This window comes from Hypanus sabinus, chromosome 12 (genome assembly GCF_030144855.1).
Source record: "Hypanus sabinus isolate sHypSab1 chromosome 12, sHypSab1.hap1, whole genome shotgun sequence".
NCBI classification, from domain to species: domain Eukaryota; kingdom Metazoa; phylum Chordata; class Chondrichthyes; order Myliobatiformes; family Dasyatidae; genus Hypanus; species Hypanus sabinus.
Window position 1 is genome coordinate 16,916,600 of NC_082717.1, and position 22,165 is coordinate 16,938,764.

At 44.9% G+C, this 22,165-nt stretch overlaps 1 protein-coding gene across 1 annotated transcript in view; it reads left to right on the top strand.

Annotated features, from left to right (window-relative positions):
• LOC132402451 (inactive phospholipase D5-like) overlaps nt 1–22,165 on the top strand; it is a 172,018-nt gene that overhangs the window by 93,787 nt on the left and 56,066 nt on the right. The gene's annotated exons all lie outside the window — the stretch shown is intronic.

Consider the following 22,165-nt stretch of genomic DNA (forward strand, 5'->3'; position numbering starts at 1 on the left):
GTTCTCAGGAGGGTTTGAACTTGCTGCCCTCCCTTTCCCCCGCCTATCTCTCGAGCTCCATGCTGCTGGCTAAGATGGCAGAACTGATTGTAATCCAGTCCATTGTGCAGGAGTCACTTGGGATCAGGTTTGAACCTGGTGTTAAATGGTACCTCATTGACTGTGTTTGCATTATGCAGTGAGGACCTTTCACAAACCCAGGGCTTATCAGTTTACTGTGGGTAAAACAGGACTTGATTTGCAACACACAACTGCTGGGGTGAACATTTGAGAGCAGATCAGCCAGTTCCTGGGAATGTCAGTGGCAGTTAAGGCTATAGCAACACACACAAAGACCACAGTTAAGATTATGGCCTAGCTGCTCCTGCTCACGCTCCCCTGTTGTCCAGCCCCCAAGCACACCTCTTCAAGGCAACAAAAATAAACCATGCATTAAGCGATTTAGAACACTGAACATACAGTTTTGCTGCTGCAAAAAAAAATCATGACATTTGTTTCAGGGATTCAGATTTTTGGATAATTTGGACCTCTTCTTGGGCAGATGGGACCTGTACAAAAGGGACAGGTTGCACTTGAATCTGAGGGGGACCAATATTCTTGCGGGCAGGTTTACTAGAGCTGTTGGGAGTTGTTTAAACTAATAGGGGAGTGGTGATAGGAACCAGTATAATAGAGCTGTGGATGAGCCAGCAGGTTTACAAGTAGATGATGGGTGTAACATGAACATAAGGAAGGTCAAGCCAGTGATTTGGTACAAATACAGGCAGAGCAAAGTGTTAAATTATACCAGAGAGGCAAAGAATGCAGGACTGAAGATGCTGTACTTAAATGCACGTAGCATGTGGAATAAGGCCAACAAACTCGTGGCACAATTAGAGATTGGTCAGTATGGCGTTGTGGGCATCACTGAGTCATGGCTCAAAGGCCATAGTTGGGAGTTTAACATCGAAGGATATACTTTGTATCAAAAGGACAGGCAGAAGGCATAGGCCTTGGTTGGCTCTGTTGCTAAGAGATGGAATTACATCTTTAGAAAGAGATGACATAAGGTCAGAGAATGTTGTATCTTTGTGGGTGTTAAGAAATTGCAAGGGGAAAAAAACAATTATGGGAATCATATATAGGCCTGCAAATCGTAGCCAAGATGAGGGTTAAGATTGTAAAGGGAGCTGGAAAAGGCATGTAATAAGGATAATGACACAATTGTAATGGGAGATCGAAGCACGACTACGCAAGCGCGTGGACATCAGGGAGTTTGAACGGCGGGAAGGATTTAAAAGAAGACAGTTTTACTGAGCGGGTTTCTGAGGAGTGAGAGATGGAGCAGAGGGAGACAGAGTAAGAGGGCTTTGGTTCAACGGGGGCTTCAGTGATAACGGTTTGGGGCGAGGTAAGCTCCTTGTGAGGAATAGGAAATACGTCTGTGAGGCTGGTGTTCTGTACTGGGTGGCAGATGTGGGATGTCCGGGAGACTCCCAGCCTCCTGGACGGTCACATCTGCGCCAGTTGCGACGAGCTGTAGCTCCTTAGGGACCGCGTTAGGGAACTGGAGAAGCAGCTCGATGGCCTTCATCTGGTCAAGGAAAGTGAGGAGATGATAGAAAGGAGCTATAGGCAAGTAGACTCAACGGGGCCTCGGGAGACAGATAAGTGGGTAACGGTCAGGAGAGGGAAGGGAAAGAGTCAGATACTAGAGAGTACCCCTGTGGCAGTCCCCCTTAGCAATAAGTACTCCTGTTTGAGTACTGTTGTGGGGGATGACTTACTTGGGGGAAGCAATAGTGGCCGCACCTCTGGCACAGAGCCCGCCAACCCCTGATCTCACCTCTTGCTACCAACAGCTTCCCGATTAGTATTAACTTACATTTAACAATACTCATAACAGTAGTAATCTTGGGATTTCTGCCTGTGCCATACAACAGTGAGTATAGGAATAGAGTGAGGTGGAGGATAAGTGTGGCTGAGGGATTGGAGCAGGGGGCAGGTATTCAGATTTCTAGATAATTCGGACCTCTTTTGGGGCAGGTGTGACCTGTACAAAAAGGACAGGCTGCACTTGAATCCCAGGGGGACCAATATCCTGGCGGGGAAATTTGTTAAGGCTACTGGGGAGAATTTAAACTTGGATTGCTGGGGCTGGGAACTGAACTGAAGAGATGGAGGAAGGGGCGGTTGGCTCACAAATAGAGAAAGCTTGGAGACAGTGTGAGAGGGGGGATAGGCATGTGATAGAGAAGGGGCATGCTCAGACCGATGGTTTGAGATGTGTCTAATTCAATGCAAGAAGCATCATGAACAAAATGGATGAGCTTAGAGCGTGGATCAGTACTTGGAGCTATGATGTTGTGGCCATTACAGAGACTTGGATGGCTCAGGGGCAGGAATAGTTACTTAGAGTGCCAGGCTTTAGATGTTTCAGAAGGGACAGGGAGGGAGGCAGAAGAAGTGGGGGTGTGGCTCTGTTGATCAGAGATAGTGTCATGGCTACAGAAAAGGAAGAAGTCATGGAGGGATTGTCTACTGAATCTTTGTGGGTGGAAGTTAGAAACAGGAAGGGGTCAATAAACCACCCAATAGTAACAGGGACATCGAGGAGCAGATGAGGAGACAGATACTGGAAAGGTGTAATAATGCCAGGGTTGTCTTGGTGGGAGATTTTAATTTCCTAAATATTGATTGGCATGTCCCTAGAGTGAGGGGTTTAGATGGGGTGGAGTTGGTTAGCTGTGTTCAGGAAGGTTTCCTGACACAATATGTAGATAAGCCAACAAGAGGAGAGGCTGTACTTGATTTGTTATTGGGAAATGAACCTGGTCAGGTGTCAGGTCTCTCAGTGGGAGAGCATTTTAGAGATAGTGATCATAATTCTGTCTCCTTTACTATAGCATTGGAGAGGGATAGGAACAGACAAGTTAGGAAAGTGTTCAATTGGAGTAAGGGGAAATATGAAGCTATCAGGCAGAAACTTGGAAGTATAAATTGGGAACAGATGTTCTCAGGGAAATATACGGCAGAAATGTGGCAAATGTTCAAGGGATATTGGTGTGACATTCTGCATAGGTACATTTCAGTGGGACAGGGAAAGGATGGTAGGGTACAGGAACCATGGTGTATAAAGGCTGTTGAAAATCTAGCCAAGAAGGAAAGAAAAGATAACGAACGCTTCAAAAAACCAGATAATGATAGAGACCTAGAAAATTAAAGGCTAGCAGGAAGGAACTTAAGAATGATATTAGGAGAGCCAGAAAGGGCCATGAGAAGGGCTTGGTGAGCAAGATTAAGGAAAGCCCCAAGGTATTCTACAAGTATGTGAAGAGCAAGAGGATAAGATGAGAGAGAATAGGACCAATCAAGTGTGACAGTGGAAAAGCGTGTATGGAACCGGAGAAGATTGCAGAGATACTTAATGAATACTTTGCTTCAGTATTCACTACAGAAAAGAACCTTAGTGATTGTAGGGATGACTTACAGTGGACTGAAAAGCTTGAGCATATAGACATTATGAAAGAGGATGTGCTGGAGCTTTTGGAAAGCATCGAGTTGCGTAAGTCTCTGAGACTGGACGAGATGTACCCCAGACTACTGTGGGAGGTGAGGGAGGAGATTGCTGGGCCTCTGGCAATGATCTTTGCATCATCATTGAGGATGGGAGAGGTTCCAGAGGACTGGAGGGTTGCAGTTGTTGTTCCCTTATTCAAGAAAAGGAGTAGAGATAGCCCAGGAAATTACAGACTAGTGAGTCTTACTTCAGTGGTTGGTAAGTTGATGGAGAAGATCCTGAAAAGCAGGATTTATGAACATTGGGAGAGGCATAATATGATTAGGAATAGTCAGCATGACCTTGTCAAAGGCAGGTTGTACCTTATGAGCCTGATTGAACTTTTTGAGGATGTGACTAAGCACATTGATGAAGGTAGAGCTGTAGATATAGTGTATATGGATTTCAGCGAGGCATTTGACCCCATGCAAGGCTTTTTGAGAAAGTAAGGAGGCATGGGATCCAAGGGGACTTTGCTTTGTGGATCCAGAACTGGCTTGTCCACAGAAGACAAAGAATGGTTGTAGATGGGTCATATTCTGCATGGGGGTCGGTCACCAGTGGTGTGCCTCAGGGATCTGTTCTGGGATCCTTCTCTTTGTGACTTTTATAAATGACCTGAATGAGGAAGTGGAGGGATGGGTTAGTAAATTTGCTGATGACACAAAGGTTGGGAGTATTGTGGATAGTGTGGAGGGCTGTCAGAGGTTACAGTAGGACATTGATATGATGCAAAACTGGGCTGAGAAGTGGCAGATGGAGCTCAACCCAGATGAGTGTGAAGTGATGCAGTTTGGTAGGTCAAATATGATGGCAGAATGTAGTAATAATGCTCAGGCTCTTGGCAGTGTAGAGGATCAGTGGGATCTTGGGGTCTGAGTCCATAGGACACTCAAAGCTGCTGTGCAGGTTGACTCTGGTTAAAAACCATACAGTGCATAGGTCTTCATCAATCATGGGATTGGGTTTAGGAGCTGAGCGGTATTGTTGCAGCAACTTAGGATGCTGGTCAGACCCCACAGAATACTGTGCTCAGTTCTGGTCGCCTCACGACAGGAAGGATGTGGAAGCCATAGAAAGGGTGCAGAGGAGATTTACAAGGATGTTGCCTGGATTGGGGAGCATGCCTTATGAGAATAGGTTGAATGAACTTGGCCTTTTTTTCTTGGAGTGACGGAGGATGAGAGTTGCTGATAGAGGTGTACAAGATGTTGAGAAGCATTGATCATGTGGATAGTCAGAGGCTTTTTCCCAGGGCTGAAATGGCTAGCACAAGAGGGCACAGTTTTGAGGTGCTTGGAAGTTGAGATGTCAGGGGCAAGTTTTTTATGCAGAGAGTGGTGAGTGCATGGAATGGGCTGCTGGCAACGGTGGTGGAGGCGGATACGATAGGGTCTTTCAAGAGACTCCTGGTCATGTACATGGAGCTCAGAAAAATAGAGGGCTATGGGTAACCCTTGGTAATCGGACATGTTCAGCACAGCTTTGTGGGCTGAAGGGCCTGTATTGTGCTGTAGGTTTTCTACGTTTCTAAGTTCTCAAATGGCAGGAGTAGGCAACTGTGGCTGACAAAGGATGACATAAAAGCCAAGGAAAGGGCAGAAAAGGTAGCAAATGTGAATGGGAAGCTTTTAAAATCCAACAAAAGGGAACTAAAAATCTATAAGAAGGGAAAAGGTGAAATATGATAGCAGACTAGCCAATAATATAAAGTAGGATACTAAAAGTTCTTTCAGTTATATAAAAAGTAAAAGGGAAATGTGAGCTGATTAGTAGATGACTGGAAAATTATGCTGAGGTAGTAATGGGGGACAAAAAAAAGGCCAACGAACTTAATAGGTACTTTGCTTCAGTCTTCACTATGGAAGACACTATCAGTGTGCCAGAGGTCCCTGGGGATTAGGGAGGAGGAGTGAGTGCCTTTGGAAAATGTACTAGGCAGACTCAAAGGTCTTAAAGTGGGTGTGTCACTGGACCAGATGAAATTCATCCAAGAGTCCTGAGAGAGGTTACTGAAGAGATATTGGATGTATTGGTCATGATCTTTCATTCTGGCATTGTCCTGGAGGGCTGGAAAATTGCAAATATCACTCTACTCTTTAAGAAGGGAGGAAGGCAGAAGAGAGGAATGTTAAGACTTGGCAGTGTGGAGAATCAGTGAGATCTTGGGGTCCATGTCCATAGGGCACTCAAAGCTACTGCACAGGTTCATAATATTGTTAAGAAGGTCTATCAGCCGTGGGATTGAGTTTAAGAGCCATGAGGTAATGTTAAAGCTATTTCAGACCTTAGTTAGACCCCACTTGGAGTACTGTGTTCAGGCCTGGTAACCTCACTACAGGAAGGATGTGGATACTATAGAGAGAGTCCAGAGGAGATTTACAAGGGTGTTGCCTGGATTAGAGAGCATGCCTTATGAGAATAGGTTGAGTGTTGAGTGAACTTAGCCTTTTCTCTTTGGAGCAATGGAAGATGAGATGTGACCTGATAAAGGTGTGTAGAACGAAAGGCATTGATTGTGTGGATAGCCGGTGGCATTTTCCCGGGCTGATATGGCTAACATGAGGTGGCATAGTTTTAAGGTGCTTGCAAGTAGGTACAGAGGAGATGTTGAGGCAAGTTTTTTCACACGGAGTGTTGTGAGTGCGTGGAATGGGCTGCCAGCGACGGTGGTGGGGGTGGACAGATAGGGTTTTTTAAGAGACTCTTAGATTGATAGCTGGAGCTTAGTAAAATAGAGGACTATGTAGTAGGGAATTCTAGGCGGTATCTAGAGTAGGTTACATGGTCGGCGCAACATTGTGGGTCGAAGGGCCTGTAATGTGCTGTAGATTTCTATGTTCTGTGTTCTAAAGGAAATTATAGGCCAGTTAGCCTTACCTCAGTGGTTGGGAAAATGTTGGAGTCCATTATTAAGGATGAGATTTCAAAGGTCGACTGTTCAGAACAGAGGTAAGGTGGGATTTTTTCAGTCAGAGAGTAGTGTATCTGTGGAATGTTCTGCCACAGACTGCAGTGAAGACCAAGTCCATCGGTATATTTAAGGCAAAAGTTGATCATTTCCTGATCTGTCAGGGCATCAAAGGTGAGAAGGCAGTGTTTTGTACACTCTTCAAACAATTTGAATAACGGCAGCATTAATACCAATTGCATGTTCAAAGAACAGTTGCATTTTGTTGTTTTGCAGTGTATTATTTGTACTAAGTTTCCTACCACTGATTACGCCCCTCCCCCTCCCACTCCCAAGAGGTTTTCAAATGTGCAGGTCATCAAGAAGTGGGAGTATACAGGAAGTGTCAGGTCTGCGAGCGTAATCATTTGGAGTGTATTACCTCATCATCTACTGGAGGTGTGTTGCACAGAGGACCATCTCTTCATTCTACGTTGGAAGCTACCAACATCCATTGTGTAGATAAAAATCCAGCATTAACTTACTGGTTAGTGTGTAATTCAGACGCCTGGACTGTTAAATGAGGTTTCAAATCTCACCGTAGCATCTGGGGGAATTTGATTGTAGTGAATTCAATCTGTTGAATGGGGAATGTAAAAAGTCTTTTTGACCTTTAAGAAACACCAGATTGCCTTAAAAAAACCATCTATGCCACTGAAGTTTGTTTTGGAAAACAAATCTGCCATCTTTCTTTGTCTGGAACCAGTCACCCAGCAATGTGATTAATGTTTAACTAAGCTGTAGAGTTTCTCAGCAAACCAAAATGTTACCCTATAGGTGGTGATTGTTCTTCATACCTTAACTCATGAATGCAGAAAGATTGTTCAAGAAAGACACAGAAATGGAGGAGAAAATAAACAAAGTTGAAGATACTGGCAATTTAAAATAAAAAATAAAAATGCTGGGATGATGCAGCAGGTTAGGCTTCATTTCTGGGAAGAAAAAGTTCCAGTTCAGAGACCTTTTGTAAGAACTGAAAAGGAGACTGAAGAAACTTGTAAAGTTGCAGTCAGAGTGGGGGATAAGAGTAAAACCAGGGTGATGATAGAGATAAACTATGGACAGATTATTAGCTCAGTTTAAGGGTGAGAACAGAGACAAATGAACCTTGAGTGAAGGATGTGGAAATTTCATAATACAGAGCAGGGGCCCGGTGGATCCTTCACTCCCAGAGAGATAGAAAAAAACAAGCTGAACAAATATTATAGATGGATCATTGGTGCAGACTGAGAAATCAAGTTGCCTGTTTTATAAGACTCACTGTTTGGCCACATCAAGTTTTTGAAAGGTCTAATTTTATTTTCTGCACATAACCCTGCAAGTAGCTGCCCATTGCCAATTAAAGTGTGTGCCGTCAGGCTTCTGTGTTTCCTTCCTGACAGTTATAATGAGAAGAGGGCATGTCCTGGGTGGTGGGGATCCTTATTAATGGATGCCACCTTTCTGAGACACCGCTCCTTGATGATATCTTGGATACTACGGAGGCTAGTATCCAAGACAGATGTGACTAACTTTACAACTTTCTGTAGCTGCTTTCGATCCTGTGCAATAGCACCCCCCCATTCCAGTTTCTCTCAAGACTTCTGCATGTTATGAAGAAAATCAGCTTCTCTGATCTCTGCATACTATCTAGTTTCTTAAAGTATTGATTGATTTGTATATTAATTATTTAACATTTATTGACCTTTAGAACAAATATTTGAGCAATTATTTTTGTACAATAAAGCTGAAATGTCACAGCCAAAAAAAAAAACCAGAAAAGGTGAGAAGGCAGGTGTATGGGGTTGAGTAGGATCTGGGTTCAGCCATGATGGAATGGTGGAGCAGACTCGATGGGCTGATTGGCCTAATTCTGCTTCTGTGTCTTATGGACATATTTGAGTGATGATAAATCTGATTCTGATATGGGTCTCTATTGTGGACTGAGACTAGGAAGGGGGCAGAGAGAGAGAGAGAAATTAGGGTTAGGAAATGGGGACGGGACAGGGGAGAGAGTGGGAAGTACTAGAGAGACATTCTGTAATGATCAATAAACCAGTTGTTTGAAATCTAATGACATTGCCTGGTCCCTCAGGGCTGTGTATGTCTGCACCCATGCCAACCCTGCCCCTGGCACTCCTTCTCTGCCACCTGCCTCACACACCTCATGCAGTGCTCCACCCTCCTCCTTCCCAACATCCCTTGCTCCTGCCAGGTTTACACACTCACTCTCTGTTCCACATTAAGAAATATGGCACCCGAGCCATACACATGTTTCTAGGACTTTTGCACGGTACTGTAGAACACCTGAGCAGTTAAGGCCCTTCAGTGCAAGATGTTTATGAGGCATAGATTTAGTGGATAGCTGGAGACTTTTTCCCAATGCAGAAGTGCAGATGTGATGAATAAGAGGGTGGAGATCATTTTTAAATGATTGGAGGAAGGTATTGGAGGGGTGTCGGGGTAATACATTTTTTTGCACAGAGAGTGGTGGGTGCATGGAACACCCTGCCAGGGGTGGTGGTAGAAACAGATAGATTACGGATGTTTAAGAGATGTTTAAATAGACATATGGATGATAGAAACACAAGAGATTCTGCAGATGCTGTAAATCCAGAGTAACACATACAAAAGACTGCTGGAACTCAGCAGGTCAGGCAGCATCTATGGTAAGGAGTAAAAAGTCGAAGTTTCAGGCTGAGACACATCAACAGGACCAGAAAGGAAGGGAGAAGAGGAGGGAGAGGGGAAGGAGAACAAGCTAAACGAGGATAGATGAAGCCAGGCAGGTGGGGAAAGGGGATGAATTGAGTAGCTGAGGTGATGTGAAGAAGTTAAAGGGCTGGAGAAGAAGGAATCTGATAAGAGAGGAGAGTGGAAAAAGGGAAAGTTATATCTAAAATGTGGATGTTCAACCCAATTCACTTACAGCAATTTTTGGAGTTATTCCAGAGGAAGCAAGCAGAATGTCTGCTTCTGCTCAACATGTGAGAACTTTATCAACTTTACTGGTAGGAGGGCTATCTTGCTATACTGGAAAGAATCTAACCCACCTACTGTTTTTTATTGGCTCTCTTCCATTATGTCATGTCCAAGCTTGGAGAAAATTAGAAGCCTGACATTTGATACATCTTTTAATTTTGAACAAGTCTGGCAACCCTTTATTCAATATTTTCACATGATTTTATTTACTTATTTATTTTTCTTTATTCTCTTTAGGGAAAATCCTTATCCGTGAAGGTTCAGAGATGACTGGAAGGAAGGTTTTTTTCCCTCTTTCTCTTTCTTCTAATTCTGTCCTCAAATGGACTGCCCAATCTTTCTTTTCTTTTTTTTTGTTTCAGTTTAGTTAGTGGGGTTTTTTTTTCTTCCCTTGATTAAATAAAATTTCTAATCTTTACGATTGTTAAGAGGAGTTGTAGTTTTTGTTTGATTATATTGTATATATAACAGCGTAACATTTTACCTATCTGATTTTGACAATATATACTTTTTTTTTACTGCTGTTTATATGACTTTTGTATTATCTGTTTGCTAAACTTCTCCTCTGATTTGTATATTCTTTACTGGAATATCAATAAAAAGATTGAAAAATGGGAAAAGGGGGAAAAAGGAGGGACACCAATGGGAGTTGATAAGCAGGTGAGAAGAGAAGGGGTAATAGCTAAGCAGAATGGAAAAAGGAAGAGGATGGGAGAAAAATGACAAGAAGTTAGAGAAATCTATGTTCATGCCATCAGGCTACCCAGGCTACCCAGGCTACCCAGGTGTTGCACCTCCAACCTGAGAGTGTCCTCGTCATGGCAGTAGAGGAGGCCATGGACTGGCGTGTTGGAATGAGAACGGGAATTGGAGTTAAAATTGTTGGCCATTTTGGACATTTTGCTTGTGGGCAGAGCAAAGCTGCTTGTTAAAGTGGTTTCCCAATGCCTGCTCCACTTGTAGCAAATATGAATGCACATCAGTATCTCATGTACAGGCCTTGTTTAATGAGGGTCCTTGTTAGAAGCTAAGTTCAGAAGCCCATCCCCCCCAAACTGGATGAGGACTCTAATCCATAGTTAATTTCACCCTTTCACTCAAAGTGGTCAATGCACCAGCTTCAGTGCCTTCCTCATTGGAATGATGGCAGAGTCCGGACTAACTGTAGATGTCTCTGGAAGGCAGCTTCAGCACTGAGCCCATCTGGTGGGTTTCCAGCATCAGTGAAAGACTACAGTATCTCTGAGAGCTTCCCTCCAAGGGGGAGCTACATTTCCTGTAACAGAAGCTGACCTGGCAATAAAATCAGGAATGCAAGTTCTAACTTCTAAAACTCTGCATTGAATCCTTTTGGTGATGGAGGTGGTCAGGAAGTGATGCTCTGGTCCCAAGGGGAGAGCGGAGGCTAACCAAATGTGACTGTGAAAACCTGGCCTTGGACGTGAACAGAGTGGCAAGAAGTTCAGTCACCTAGCAAAATTGTCCAGATCAATGATTTCATCTCCAAGTGTCACATCTGATCAACTACACAACCAGTCTCGGACTTTGCTCAATTCATCGGGAGAATTCCCTCACGCAGGGGTCTTCAGTAACATTTGTATGCTGCGTCTCGCCATTGTGCGCGGTGCACTGTTGCAGTCTTACTTGCACAACACACAGCTTGCACGTGCTGAGTGTTGTCAAGCCCTGGCACCCAGAGACATCGGGCACTCACTGACCCAACTCCTTCAAGGTGCTGCCCAAACGGAGATGCTGAGTGCTGCCTCAAGAGGAAATGCCCTTGTGCCTCAACCCCCTTGTAGTCAAGGTGATGAAATATGTTTGTGATGTGTACAGCAGGGCCAAAACCATGAGCAACCATGGTGTTCCAGCTTCACTTCATCCCCCTCCCCACTGCCTTCTGTCCTACAAAATCCTGTTGGAGCAAGCAACCATCTTCTATTATTCTCCACTCCCCATGACCTTCTTAGAGTGGGAAAATATCCTTAGGAAGTTTTAACTGTGCCCTTTCCCATTTCTGGAACTTAAGAAGTACGGACTGATGAAGATAATGGCAGGAGGGGGTGTGATGATGAAGAAATATTTGTCATGAGCCATGGAGTGACTCTATATAGAAAGGGGCCCTTTGGTCCACAGAGTCTACATTAATCATCGTGCATCCAGTCACGCTATCCAACTTTACTCTTGCTGCATTCCTAACAATTCCACCCAGATTCTACTACTCTCCTGCACACGTCAGGTTTGGACGGAAGCACTGTAGTGTATCAGTTAGCACAATCACTTTACAGGACCAGCAACCCCGTTTAATTCCTCTGCTGTCTGTAGGGAGTTTATATATTCTCCCGTTGACTGCATGGATTTCCTCCGGGTGCTCTGGTTTCCTCCCACGTTCTAAAGATGTATAGGTTAGAGTTAGTGAGTTGTAGGCATGCAATGGTGATGCTGGAAGCGTGGCAATGCGTGCAGGCTGTCCCTTGCCCAATCCTCAGATTATATTGGTCATTGGCGCAAATGCTCACTGTATGTTTTGGTGGTTCAATGTACCTGTGACAAATAAACCTTACCATGTTTATTTTCAAAGTTCAAAGTAAATGTTATTATCAAAGTACATGTATGTCACTATATACAAATGTGTACAACCCTCAGATTAATTTTCTTGTGGGCATCCTCAATAAATCTATAGAATAATAACTATAACGGAATCAATGAAAGACCAGTCAACTAGGGCGTTTGACCAAAGTGCAGAAGACCACAATCTCTGCAAATGCAAAAAGAAGTAACAATAATAATAAATAAATATAGAGAACATTAGATTAAGAGTTCTTGAAAGTGAGTCCAGTGGTTATGGGGCAAGTGAAGTTGAGTGAAGTTATCCCATTTGGCTCAAGGGCCTGATCTTTGAGAGGTAGTAATCACTGATCTATGTTGTGAAAATTGTTATTTTGTGACAGCAGTCCAGTGAAATTACTACAAGTTATCATAGAAAAGAACTAAAAGATTAGAGCAAAAGTACTGTTCATGGGGTCATGGAGAGTTCAGAAATCTGTTGACAGAGGGGTAGAAGTTGTTCCTGAAGTACTGAGGGTGTATCTTCAGGCTCCGGTATTAGTATTGAGAAAATAAGAAGTAGGCATGCATGTCTCAGATAATGAGGGTCGGGTCCTTTATGAAGGGTGTTACCTTCTCGAGATAATTCCATTTGAGTATGTTCTCAGTGGTGGGGAGTTTTGTTCTTGTGATGGAGCAGTCTCAGTCTATAACCCTCTGCAGCCACTTTCTATCCTGTGTAGTTAACCAACCAACGCACATGGATTTGAGATGTGAAAGGAAACTGGAGCACCCAGAGGAAACTAGAGGTGTCATTGGGAGAATATGGTTCTCCACATGGGCCTCTGGAGGTTGGGACCAACTCCAGGTGGCTGGGTGTGCAGACTGCACCACTGTGCTGTTCACCCACAGCCACCAGCTCAGATGCTGGCCCTCCATGTGTTTAAAAAGGCAGCCCTGTGCGGCACTGGCGCATGGAGCGGCTCTGGGTGTAAGTGGCTTGCATAAACATTCATGCAGGGTTTTATCAGTATAATAGGCTTACTTCAGGAGTACCATCCGCACCTGCACTCTTGACAGAAAGCTTAGACCAGGTGATGCTAGGCTGCCCAGGCACTCAGTGTTATCTGGATGACATCATTGTTACAGCGAGGATGGCAAGGAACATCTCCAAAATCTCAAGACAGTGTTAAAAAATGATCAGAAGATTATGGACTCAGAGCATAATGCAACAAGTGTGAATTCTTTAAACCAAGCATCACTTACAGTGGTCATACCATTGACACTTAAGATATACACATGTCTGCTGAGAAAATTCAAGCAATGGTGGATGCACCAATGTCAAAGGAATTATCACAGTTGTGGTCCTTGTTAGGATTTGTCTTAGGTTCCTGCCAAACCTGGCTACTGGCCTCCACCCCTTGACTACAGATCGGGAAGAAGTGACAATGGACAAAGCACTGTGAGGTGGCTTTTGAAAATGCAAGGAAAATGGTGATGTCAGACACTGTACTCACATATTATGATCCATATCATCCATTAAAATTGCCTGTGATGCCTCACCTTATGGAGTAGGTGCTGTCATATGTGTGATGGACATGAACACCCCGTAGGTTTTGCATCACATTCCCTTACTGATGCAGAGAAAAGTTATGCATGGATTGGCAGGCTTTGAGTCTGGTTTGGGGTGCAAAACGTTTCAACCAGTACTTGTATGAGAGTTTCCCCTCATTATTGATCATCAGGCTGAGAAAAAGGGTTTTTGAAGATCAAGATACGAAGACCAACACTAAGCTTCTGGTCTATAAAGCTAAAGTCCTCCCCTCCTTGCTATATGGAGTAGAGTCATGCAGCAGGCACATGAATTCCCTAGAAACTTACAATCAGAGATGCTTCCAAAAGATTCTGAGAGTTAGCTGGAAGAACAGGTGTACGAACTCCAGCATCCTGGAGGAAGCTAACATTAGCTACATAGCAACAATCGTGACAACACCAATTGCAAAGGGTTGGCCACGTCATTCGTATGACTGACTCCTGCCTCCTTGATCAACTCAAGGATACAAAGCGCACTCCTGGAGGACAGAAAAATAGGTTCGACAATACCAAGACCCACTTGAGGAAGTGCCACATCAACCTGAGTAGAGGGAGAAATTAGCACAGGATAGGGAGAGCTGGAGAAGAACTGTCCATGAGGGGGACTGCACAGCTCGAAGAATACCTCTACCATGCTGCCGAGACTGAGGCTTCAACGTAGGAAGAGACTGGGAAGCACATCTTCGGAGCTTCAGGATTTCGTGACTCCGGAGGCGGACGGACTCGAGGTCGGTTCCACCGCGGCAAATCGGTGTGTTGTGGGAGATGTAAGATTGAAAGTAGAGAGCTGGCTGTGTGCCCAGAGACCCGAGGAAAAAGTGGCGCAATGGACGTTTAACATTGTTAATCGGCGAGTTGTTTGTTATGTCCCCCCTCTCGTTGTGAAACAGCAGCATCTCTTTTTCCCTTATTAGGGAGAGAGAATGCCTGTGGTCTGTCAGATTACTGGGTGAATTGGTAGTCTTTGGGGTACTGCAGTTCTGTATCTTTGCTGATGCTTTGCTGCACGCTGGAGTGCTTGGGGGCGCCATTGCTTTTGTTTTTGGTGGTGGGGGGGATCGTCGCTTTGCTGCTGCTTACGTGCGGGAGGGGGGAGCTGGGGGAGGGCTTTGGGGTTCTTGGATCGTGGATCAGCCTCGTCAATCATCTCAGGACGCACAAGTGGTCACCAGGAGGAGAATCATACTCGACTACGAGTGATCGCCGATGATGACTGATCATCAAGCACTAGTGTCCCTTTTCAATGCAGGGGATGGTGTTCCACTGACAGCAGCAGCACATCACAGAGATGAGCTCTATTACAGCAGAGGTGATCCAAAGGGAAACCCGGAAAGACTGTCTCAGGTCTGCATGGCAGCTCAAAGTGGCTGGGATGTGCAGCAGAATTTCCAGTTCCCCCATTTTTACCAGCGCCAGGATGAACCTGCCCTTGACAGAGATTGCCTTATGTGGGGATTGGTAGCTGTACCATCCAAGCTAAGAGCTAAATCATAGAAATCTACAGCACATTACAGGCCCTTCGGCCCACAATGTTGTGCCGACCATGTCACCTACTCTCGAAACTGCCTAGAATTACCCTACTGCATAGCCCTCTATTTTTCTAAGCTCTAGGTACCTATCTAAGAGTCTCTCAAAAAACCCTATTGTATCCGTCTCCGCCACTGTCACTGGCAGTCCATTCCACACACCCACCACTGTGTAGAAATACTTGCCTCTGACATCCCACTTGTACCTAATTCCAAGCACCTTAAAACTATGCCCCCTTGTGTTAGCCATTTCAATCCTGTGAAAAAGCCTCTGGCTATTCACACAATGTGTTGGAGGAGCTACCTGCATGTTCCAGGCATGTTCAGAATGATAGTGCTGGCTTGAAGCTTTCTCTGGTGGCCTGGAGATCAGCAAATTGAGCAGTTTGCTGTGCACTGTTCAGGATGCCAACATGTCCAGAAGATGCCATGAACAGTGCCTCTCAGTCCCTGGGAATGCCCTGTATTCATGGGCACACACTTCTTGATAGTAGTGGATTCAGCTACAAGGTGGCCAGAAGTTTCAAGGTAATTATGGAAAAGGATGGGTCTGGTCTTTGGGTTGAGATTCTAAATTGGAGAAATTTTGATGGTATCAGAAAAGATCTGGCAAGTGTTGACTGGGACAGGCTGCTTTCTGGCAAAGGTGTACTTGGTAAGTGGGAGGTTTACAAAAATGAAATTTTGAGAGCGTAAAGCCAGTATGTGCCTGTCAGAATAACATGAGGGGGCATAGTTTTAAGGTGCTTAGAACTAGGTAGAAGCAGGATGTCAGAGGTAAGTTTTTTTACACAGAGAGTGGTGGGTGTGTGGAATGCACTGCCAGTGACAGTGGTAGAGGTGGATACAATAGGGTCTTTTAAGAGACTCGTAGATAGGTACATGGAGCTTAAAAGAATAGAGGGCTATGCAATAGGGGAATTGTAGGCAGGTTTTAGAGTGGGATACATAGTCAGCACAAGATTGTGGGCCGAAGGGCCTGTAATGTACTGTAGATTTTTATGCTTCTATAGTTTATAGCAGAGGCATTGAGTATAAGAGTTTCAAATTTGCATTATAGCTGTACGAGACATTGATCAGATGGAACTTGGGGATTTATATGCAGTTTTGTCCAAAATATTGGAGGAAGAATGTGACTGAGTAAGAAATAATGCAGAGAATATTTACTGGAAGGTCACATGAGGATGCCAAAAGTTTCTTCAGCTAGATAAAGTGTAAACGAGCAGAAAGAGTGGATACCAGACAGCCGCAAAACATTGCTGGAGAGGTAATAGTGGGGGACAAGGAAATGGTGGATGAACTGAATAAGTATTTTGCATCGGTCTTCACTGTGGAAACTCTAGCAGTAGGGTGGAAGTTCCAGGTGTCGGGGACATGAGGTGTGCGAAGTTACCATAACTAGAGAAAAGGTTCTGAATAGACAATAGACAATAGGTGCAGAAGTAGACCATTCGGCCCCTCGAGTCTGCACCGCCATTCTGAGATCATGGCTGATCATTCACTATCAATACCCAGTCCCTGCCTTGTCCCCATATCCCTTGATTCCCCTATCTATCAGATATCTATCCAGCTCCTTCTTGAAAGCATCCAGAGAATTGGCCTCCACCGTCTTCCGAGGCAGTGCATTCCACACCTCCACAACTCTCTGGGAGAAGAAGCTCTTCCTCAACTCTGTTTTAAATAACTGACCTCTTATTCTCAATCCATGCCCTCTGGTACTGGACTCTCCCAACATCTGGAACATATTACCTGCCTCAATCCTATCAAATCCTTTAATTATCTTAAACGTTTCAATCAGATCCCCTCTCAATCTCCTCAATTCCAGCGTGTACAAGCCCAATCTCTCCAATCTCTCTGCGTAAGACAGCCCTGCCATCCCAGGAATCAACCTAGTGAATCTACGCTGCACTTCCTCAATTGCCAGAATGTCCTTCCTTAAACCTGGAGACCAAAACTGTACACAATATTCCAGGTGTGGTCTCACCAGGGCCCTGTACAAATGCAAAAGAACATCCTTGCTCTTGTATTCAATTCCCCTTGTAACAAAGGCCAACATTCCATTTGCCCTCTTCACTGCCTGTTGCACTTGCTCATTCACCTTCATTGACTGGTGAACTAGGACTCCTAGGTCTCTTTGCATTTCTCCCTTACCTAACTCGACACCGTTCAGACAATACTCTGCCCTCTTGTTCCAGCTTCCAAAGTGGATAACTTCACATTTATTCACATTGAATGACATCTGCCAAGTATCTGCCCACTCACTCAGCCTATCCATGTCTCCCTGTATTCTCCCAACGTACCCCTTCGCATGTCACACTGCCACCCAGTTTAGTATCGTCAGCAAACTTGCTGATATAGTTTTCAATGCCCTCATCTAAATCATTGACATAAATCGTAAAGAGCTGTGGTCCCAATACAAGAGCCCTGTGGTACCCCACTAGTCACCTCCAGCCAGTCTGAAAAACACCCATTCACTGCTACCCTTTGCTTTCTATCTGCCAACCAGTTTTCTATCCATGTTGAAACCCTGCCCCCAATGCCATGAGCTCTGATTTTACTCACCAATCTCCTATGTGGCACCTTATCGAATGCCTTCTGAAAATCTAGGTACACAACATCCACTGGCTTACCCTCGTCTAACATCCTTGTTACACCCTCAAAAAACTCCAACAGATTAGTCAAGCATGATTTGCCCTTGGTAAATCCATGCTGGCTCGGCCTAATCCTATTTCTGCCATCTAGATGTGCCACTATTTCGTCCTTAATAAAGGACTCAAGCATCTTCCCCACGACTGACGTTAGGCTGACAGGGCGATAGTTCTCCGTTTTCTCCTTCCCTCCCTTCTTGAAAAGTGGGACAACATTAGCCACTCTCCAATCTTCAGGAACTGATCCTGAATCTAAGGAACATTGGAAAATGATTACCAATGTATCCGCAATTTCCTGAGCCACCTCTTTTAGAACCCTCGGATGCAGACCATCTGGACCCAGGGATTTATTAGCCTTCAGTCCTACCAGTCTACTCATCACAGTTTCTTTCCTAATGTCAATCTGTCTCAATTCCTCTGATATCTTATGACTCTGGCCCATCCATACATCTGGGAGATTGCTTGTGTCCTCCCTGGTGAAGACAGATCTAAAGTATGCATTAAATTCTGTTGCCATTTCCCTGTTTCCCATAACAATTTATCCCAATTCATTCTTCAAGGGGCCAACATTGTTCTTAACTATCTTCTTTCTCTTCACATAGCTAAAAAAGCTTTTGCTATCCCCTTTTATATTCCTGGCTAGACTGAGCTCATACCTGATTTTTTCTCTCCGTATTGCTTTTTTAGTTAAGATCTGCTGTTCCTTAAAACTTTCCCAATCATCTGTATTCCCACTCATCTTAGCCCTGTCATACTTCTTTTTCTTTAATGCTATACAATCTCTGACTTCCTTTGTCAACCACTGTGGCCCCTTCCCCCTCTTTGAATCCTTCCTTCTCATTGGAATGAACTGCATTTGCATCTTTTGTATTATGCCCAAGAATATCTGCCACTGCTGATCCACTGTCTTTCCTGCCAGGGCATCCGCCCATTTAACTTTGGCCAGCTCTTCCCTCATGGCTCCGTAGTCTCCTTTATTTAATTGCAACACTGACACCTCTGATCTGCCCCTATCCCTCTCAAATTGTAGATAAAAACTTATCATGTTATGATCACTACTTCCTAATGACTCCTTTACTTCAAGATCACTTATCAATTCCTGTTCATTACACATCACCAAGTCCAAAATAGCCTCGTTCCTGGTTGGCTCAAGCACAAGCTGTTCCAAAAATACATCCCTTAGACACTCCACAAACTCCCTATCCTGGGGTCCAGCACCTACCTGATTCTCCCAGTCCACCTGCATGTTGAAATCTCCCATAACGACTGCATTACCTTTAGCACATGGCAATGTTAACTCCCTAATCAACGTACCCAATATCCACGCTACTGTTTGGGGGCCTGTACACAACACCCATTAGGGTCTTTTTACCCTTACTGTTCCTCAGCTCAATCCACACAGACTCTACTTCCCCTGTTCCCAAGTCACCTCTTGCTAAGGACTGAATCTCATTCCTCACCAATAGGGCCACCCCACCCCCTCTTCCCATATTTCTGTCTCTATGATAGCACGTATACCCTGGTACACTCAATTCCCAGGCCTGATCCCCTTGCAGCCATGTCTCCGTTATCCCAACAATATCGTAGTTCCCCATTTTCATCTGAGCTTCAAGCTCATCTGTCTTATTTCTGACACTACGCGCATTCAAGTATAGAATTCTTAGCCCATTCCTCCTCTCTTTGCTTAAAACACTGTCTACTGTACCTAACCCAGCTCCTTGAACTTCCATCGGGCAAATTGCACCCTGAATTTTGATGACCTTCTCAAGATCACCCAAACCTTGTACACATTTAACCCCATGCACCTTCTGACCAACCCTCTGGATCTGGATCCCTGCCCCCTGCACATCTAGTTTAAACCCCCCCGAGCAGCACTGGCAAATACTCCTGCAAGAATGTTAGTACCCCTCCGGTTCAGATGTAGACCATCCCTTCGAAACAGATCCCAATGTCCCTGGAACAAAGACCAATTATCCAAAAACCTGAACCCTTCCTTCCTGCACCATGCTCTCAGCCTCGTATTAATGTGCATAATCATTCTATTCTTCGCCTCACTTGCACGTGGCACAGGTAGCAATCCCGAGATTGTCACCCTGGAGGTCCTGCCTTTCAGCTTCACTCCTAACTCCCTGAACTCTCTAAGCAGGACCCCCTCACTCACCTTACCTACATCATTGGTCCCTACATGGACCACTACATCTGGGTTCATGCCCTCTCTCTCAAGAATAGCCTGCACCCGATCTGAGATGTCCCGGACCCTGGCACCAGGGAGGCAACATACCATCCGAGACTCCCGATCTGCCCCACAAAATCTCCTATCTGCCCCCCTAACTATAGAGTCCCCTAAAACTATCGCTCTCTTCTCTTCCCTCCTCCCCTTTCTAGTTGAGGGTTCAACCTCTGTGCCAGAGGCAAGACCACTACAACTCATTCCTGGTAGGTCATCCCCATCAACAGTATCCAGTGCAGTATACTTATTGTTAATGGGAATGGCCGCAGGGGTGCTCTGCTCTCTCTGCCTGCTCCCCCTGCCTCTCTGGACCGTCACCCATCTGCCTACTTCTTGGTTTTTTGGTGTGACTACCTCCTTGTAACTCCTATCTATCTCTGCCTCCACCTCCCGAATGATCCGTAGTTCATCCAGCTCCTGCTCCAACTCCCTAACTCGGTCTGATAGGAGCTGCAGCTGGACGCACCTTTTGCAGGTGTGGCCATCAGGGACAACTGTGTTGACCCTGACCTCCCACATACTGCATACGGAGCACACCACTGCTCTGACTGTCTCCCCCATACCTGAACTGGATTAATAGAATAAGTCTAAAAAGCACCTAGCGACCTTACCTTCTTCCCCTCAGCGAGCAATCACACAGGCTTGCCGATGCCCACTTAGCCAAATCCCAGGACTCTGCTTCCACAGACTCCGCTGCCCGCTCTGAAAAGAAGTCCTGCCTTTTAAAGTGCGCGCTCGACGCTGACGTCACTCGCGCCTGCGCAGTTCCCCCTCCTCCACAGGTATTGACCAGGTAGGCTTAAATCCTACCTACACGGTTGAATTCTCTGAGCTCCCAGCTGAATCACAAGCTGTAACTTGCTCCCGATTCAAATGACGGTAGTAAGTCACCCAGATCAGATGGTGTACGTGCCAGAGTTCTGAAAGAGGTGGCTGAAGAGATTGTAGAGGCATTAGTAATAATCTTTCAAAAATCACTTGATCCTAGAATGGTTCCAGAAGACTGGACATTGCAAATGTCACTCCACTCTTCAAGAAGTGAGAGAGGCAGGAGAAAGGAAACTATAGGCCAGTTAGTCTGACCCCAGTGATTGTGAAGATGTTGGAGTCAATTATTGAGGATGAAGTCTCAGGGTACTTAGAAGCACATGATAAAATAGCCCATAGTCAGCATGGTTTCCTTGAGGGAAAACTTGTCCAACAAATTTGTTAGAATTCTTTGAAGAAATAACAAGTAGGATAGACAAAGCAGAATGGTTGATGTTGTGTACTTGGATTTTCAGAAGGCCTTTGACAGGTGCCACACATGAGGCTGCATAACAAGCTATGAGCCCATGGTATCACAGGACTGGGGAGGCCTCACGCAGTATTGTGAGCAGGTTTGGGCCCCTTATCTTAGAACAGATGTGCTGAAACTGGAGATGGTTCAAAGGAGGTTCACAAAAATAATTCTAGGATTGAATGGCTTGTCATATGAAGAGCATTTGATGGGTCTGGGCCTGTATTCACTGGAATTCAGAAAAATGAGAGGTAACTGTATTGAAACCTATCGACTCATGGAGAGAGTAAATGTGGAAAGGATATTTCATATGGTGGGAGAATTTTTAAAAATTCATTTATGGGATGTGGGCATTGCCAGCTAAGCCAGCAGAATTGTCCATCCCTAGTTGTCCTTGAGAAGGTGATAATGAGCTGCTTTCTTGGACTGCTGCAGTCCCTGAGGTGTAGGTACATCCACAGTGCTGTTAGGGAGGGAATTTCATCATTTTGACCCAGCAACAATAAAGGAACAGCGATATGTTTCCAAGTCCGGATGGTGAGTGACTTGGAGGAGGATTTTCAAGTGGAGGTGTTCCCAGGAATCTGCTGTTTTCATCCTTCTAGAAGGTAGTGTTCATGGGTCTTTAAGGTGCTTCCTTAGGAACCTAGAATCTAAGACCAGAGGACAAGGCCTCTGAGTGGAGTGGCATCTTTTTAGAATGGAGATGAGGAGGAATTTCTTTAGCCAGAGAATGGTGAATCTGTGGAATTCTTTGCCGCAGGCAGCTGGTGAAGGCCAAGTCTTTATGTATATTTAAGGCAGAGGATGATATATTCTGAATTGGTCAGGGCATGAAGGGATACAGGGAGAATGCAGGAGATTTGGGCTGAGAGGAAAATTGGATCAGCCGT